The sequence below is a fragment of the Palaemon carinicauda genome, chromosome 9 (genome assembly GCF_036898095.1).
Source record: "Palaemon carinicauda isolate YSFRI2023 chromosome 9, ASM3689809v2, whole genome shotgun sequence".
Classification (NCBI taxonomy): Eukaryota; Metazoa; Arthropoda; class Malacostraca; order Decapoda; family Palaemonidae; genus Palaemon; species Palaemon carinicauda.
In genome coordinates this window covers 66,364,770-66,370,200 of record NC_090733.1, presented here as the reverse complement: position 1 = coordinate 66,370,200, position 5,431 = coordinate 66,364,770, and the positions used below count along the sequence as shown (strand labels likewise).

Here is a 5,431-nt window from a genome sequence, read left to right as displayed (position 1 = left end):
TGATGCCCTCTTTAGAGGTGCAGTAAGAGGAGTAACAACTCGAGCACAAAAGAGGAACGAATAACGAAACCAAGAATTGAAGGCCCCCATCAAAAGAGAAAACGTTATGTGAATTCACGTGACGACCAATCAGAAAAGGAGATCCACGAGTGAAAGAAAGAGAGTTAGTAGAAATGTTGGAGAGAGAGAGAGAGAGAGAGAGAGAGAGAGAGAGAGAGAGAGATGGGGGGGGGATAGTGAATGTGAATGTGTGAGGGTGGCCGGGGACATGACCAGGGGTGTCTGGAATGAGTGCCCTGATACAGGTGTGATTGACTTGGGAGATTGGAACATAAAAGAAGTCCTAGAGGAACAGAAAAAAGAGGAATGGATGGAAAGAGTGCGAGCAGTGATTAAAGGGAAATCAGAGTTTTATCCATCATTTCTGAATGTGCCTTGTGAGAATGTTTTCTATAGAAAATTATTTCTTATATTGTGCTTACGAGAAGAGGGGAAAGGGGAATTTTGCGCACAGGTAGTTCTTCCTCCCTCTTTAATTAATCAAGCCATCCACATTGTAGATGCAAGTCCATATGCAGGGCATTTAAGGATTGATAGAACATTAAGGAGAGCACGAGAATCCCTCTTTTGGTTAGGAATGAAAAAATCTATAGAAAATTATATAAAATGTTGTCATGCTAGCAACTGTTTCAAAGAACATAAAAACACTGTACCAGAAAATAGAAAGTGGCCTGTGATTCCTATTAAATTTCATAGGGTGCATATGAATGTACTAGGACCATTTCCTACTGGTATAACTCAACATAAGTATATATGTTTATTTGTGGATGCATTTACTCGTTACCCTCATACTTACGCAATGTTGGATAAATTAGCAAATTCATTATCCCAGACGATGTGCTCTTTCATTACTAGGTTTGGTTGCCCGAAAATTTTGATAAGTGATAATGGTCTCGAGTTTAAAAATAAGGTGGTGAAATCGGCCACAGACTTGATGAAAATTGAACACTTTTCAGTGACTGCATATAGGCCTTCAGCTGATGGCTTATTGGAACCAAATAATAGGGAAGTGGTGTGAATTTTACATTACTTAGTGGCTGATGACCCCCTTCATTGGCACGCCATGCTTCCTACAGCTGAGCTATCTTTGAATATTGCATATAATGCCTCGCTCAAGGACATGCCTTTCTTTTTAGTGTATGGATAGGATCCTGTGTTACCGTATACAGTCCTGATTAATTCGCAATAGTTACCAAATTTTTTAACTAAGGAGTATCGTGTATATTTACTAAATCTCTTAAGGAGAGTAATGAACACCACTGAAAGGTTTTTGAAAAGAGGTAATAAGAAACACAGCTCAAAGTATGATGGTCGGTTCAAAACTGCACCGGTAAAAGTATTTGTGGGCGATCGTGTGTATTTGAAACGTTTATAACCTAGGAAACACAAACTAAAGCCAGCGTACTTAGATCTGAACCGAGTAAAGATAGTTAAATCTAACACAGTAGTGATACAAAGCATTATTAATGGCACAGTCTCTGAACACCACACATGTGGTTCCAGAAGAGATAGTTTTCAAAAGTGTCAATTAGAGTGTACCTCCTTATCCCTGCATACGCGACCTTCCTCGAGTTGATGAATAGGAATTTTTATTGCTGTTGCTGTTGTTTGAACAGACCTCATTTCTTCTTTTGACATGATGATAACAATGTGTTCTTATGTGGGTGCTTAATGTAGAAGTAAAGTGTTGTGACAGTTTTGCTGAGTGTAGCAATACGTATGACATTCTACTGTAACCTAAAAACAAACAGGGAGAGGTTAAATAGGTCAGATGTAATCCATCAGGCAGATGATGTATTATTCATGCATTTATATGATTCCTGGTTGCTGGGGCCGGGGCGGTTACCGAAGGGCAAGTGGCTACAGTATTAAAGTTCAGCCTTGAGGAAAGGCAGTGTTAGAGAAGGTGTAGATGTGAATACCTTATACTTAGAGTTACAAGAGAAGGGCAGGAAGCTGAATGATTTTTTCGGGAAACCACCTAGTGGCCACAGATTGATAGTACAGGTGCAAGTGTAGTAGTGATTTTAAAATGGCAAAACGGTGGTAGTGAGTTGTGTTGCAAAATTGTGCCGTAAACCCTGACAAGTAAAATAGAGGGATGAAGGAATATCTATTCCTACCCCTATCCCACCCAAGAGGCCCGTATTGCCAGCAACCAGAGGGAACTTTTTGATGAGGTTGTGTAATACCAATATTGATATAATCTTTTTTTTCACTTTGGGTATTCTGTATTATCGTTGTAGAGGTCATAAGGAGAAATGAGTGAAATAATTTTTACATGAAATATTTCTTTTCTTTTTCTTTTTTTGTGGAACATATTTATTTTTTGGAGGGATTTTTATGTATATATTTTATGTTGCATTTCTTTCTAGTATATGCCATGCCCTATTCCAGGTCTGAGTGTCCTCCATATGTCATAGATTAGAGAGGGTGAGTGCGCACCTCCTCCCGGAGTAAGGAGCTTGTGGGGGGGGGGGGATAATGTTCTAATCCTTGTATGAAAAACATGTAGAAGTATGTGTTTTATACAGTGAGGTTAATGACCTTTTTCAGAGTACTGTGACTTTCATAAATTGTTGAGTGCGATCACTAAACTCTGCTATAGGTGACGTGTGTTAGTCTGGTAAGTGACGTGTTGTAAACCTATTGGTGACAGTATAATTCCATCACAGTCTAGAATTCCATAAAATCTAACAGTTCAGCATATTGACAGAGCAACATTGCATTTACCACTCGATCGATCACTGGAGCAAGAAGGTACTCGTCTGAAGAGTATCTGGCTGTGTAAAGTGTACTCGCGAACATTTTTATAATAAGTGAAAAAAAACCATGTTCCGATGTCTCATTGTCCGTTGACATGGGACATATATATATATATATATATATATATATATATATATATATATATGTGTGTGTGTGTGTGTGTGTGTGTGTATGTAGTGTCCCAAAATTATGTATACACTTTGTATTGATACAACTTGTTCAATTTATCGATATTAACGTGGAAAACTGATTCACAGGAGTGGAACAATGTACATTTAAAGATTCTGAGTGTTCACAGTGAAAAAGTAAGGATACATGGGGCAATTTGAGAATGTTAAAAAAAAAAGATCAGCCCACATTAAGTGATCAAACTGGTTGCCATTCCGTTCAATACACTTTTCGCATCGTGAAAATATGGAATTACAAACTGTTATTAGCATTTCTTTCGGTATCTGAGCACATTCTTCTTCAACTGCCTCTCTAAGTTCGTCAATTGTTTTAGGTTTTCTGCTGCACACGCTTCAAAATGCGATAGACGCTCGATTTCTGCTGCGCACGCTTCAAAATGCGATGGACGCTCGATTTTGGCATACCTGTTTCACGTGACAGTTGACGAACAGAATTTCGTGGTGAATTGTGAATATTAGCAGTAACATCTTGCTCTTTAGTTGGGCTGGTTGATGTTCTTTTTCGTCCTGAATGTCCCTTTTTCATGCACTGGATGGTCCTATGATTCTCAAAGTTGTCTACGATTCGTGAAATGGTGACGCGTGTTGGGGCATCCCTGTGGAACTCACTCGTAAATCGTCTTTGCACTTCAGCTTTATTTTCACATTTCTAGAATGTTTTCAGAGCAAATTTTTTTCTTTGTGCTCGAACGTAAGCACAGTATCCGCCAGTCTTACTCCAAAATCATATCTGAAATAGAAAAAAAAAAGTTTATTAGCTATCCAAAGTCAAAGAGTCTTTACATTGTTTTGGGACACTGTATATATATATATATATATATATATATATATATATATATATATATATATATATATAGGTAGTAGGTTGGCCAAGGCACCAGCCACCTTTTGAGATACTACCGCTAGATAGTTATGGGATCCTTTGACTGGCCAAATAGTACTACATTGGATTCTTCTCTCTACACATGCACCGAATGGTCTGGCCTACTCTTTACATATTTTCTTCTGTCCTCATACACCTGGTAACACTGAGACTACAAAACTATTCTTTTTCACTCAATTGTTCAGTGGCCACTTTCCTCTAGGTAATTGTAGAAGAGATCCTTTAGCTACGGTGAGCAGCTCTTCAAGAAGAAGGACACTGCAAAATCAAACCATTGTTTTCTTGTCTTGGGAAGTGCCATAGCCTCTGTACCATTTTCTTCCACTGTCTTTGGATAGAGTTATCTTGCTTGAGGGTACACTCGGGCACACTATTCTATCTTATTTGTCTTCTTCTTGTTTTGTTAGTTTCTATAGTTTATAAAGGATATATTTATTTGAGTGCTCTTGAAATATTTTATTTTTCCTTGTTTCCTTTCCTCACTGGGCTATTTTCCCTGTTGGAACCCCTGCTTTTTCAACTATGGTTTTAGCTTAACAAGTAATGAATATATATATATATATATATATATATATATATATATATATATATATATATATATATATATATATATATATGTATATATATATACATATATATATATATGATAAATTTTGCACATTTCTAAGTACAAAATACCCGAATTCGACAGGTATAAGTACAGAAGAATTGTCATTGACTTTTATCTTTCTTCGTGGCCAAGTGGTTTAGTCACTGTCTGTACAAGCTTGCCGACCAGGGTTCGATTCCCGGCCGGAGCCAAGCTCTTGTCTTTGTGTGATTTCGCCTGGGGCTCTGATCCTGAGGTCGTTAAGAGAATCCAGACATTGATGTATCAAAAATATATATGGCTTATTTGAATATATATATATATATATATATATATATATATATATATATATATATATATTTATATATATATATATATATATACAGAGAGAGAGAGAGAGAGAGAGAGAATTTGGCTGGTATCAGTTCTTATTAGCTTAATATCTGATACGATCCACATGTGGGATCTATGATATTAAACTGATTTTTGGGTGTTAGCAAAGTGCTGGGCCTAACTCCACCTTTGCCACGGATGGGCCCGATAATGTAGTATCTCCGGGATTGGTCCACTCCCGAAGGGGAGATTCTTTTATTTGATTAATACACCTGAAGCTGATGAAGGCCTTGGTGTATCCAAGAATGAATTAGTGTTTTTGAAGTCGGAGCTATCATTCAAAAACTCAGGAGATAGAAGACTCTCGTTACGGTGGAATAACTGCTTAGATGATACTGACTGCAAATGAAGTGACCCCCAGAATGCTTACAAGATTATTTTGTAGAATGTAGTATGAAGAGGCAAAACCTAATGAGTGGGAGTTAGGTTGGCCAGGGCACCAGCCGCCCGTTGAGATACTACCACTAGAGAGGTATTGGATCCTTTGACTGGCCAGACAGTAATGCATTGGATCCCTCTCTCTGGTCACGGGTTATTTTTTCTTTGCCTACA

The 5,431-nt window shown here is 37.7% G+C and overlaps 1 pseudogene; it reads left to right on the top strand.

Annotated features, from left to right (window-relative positions):
- Window positions 1-4,892: 4,892 nt before the first annotated feature.
- LOC137647359 (U2 spliceosomal RNA) lies at window positions 4,893-5,060 on the top strand (annotated as a pseudogene).
- Window positions 5,061-5,431: the final 371 nt, after the last annotated feature.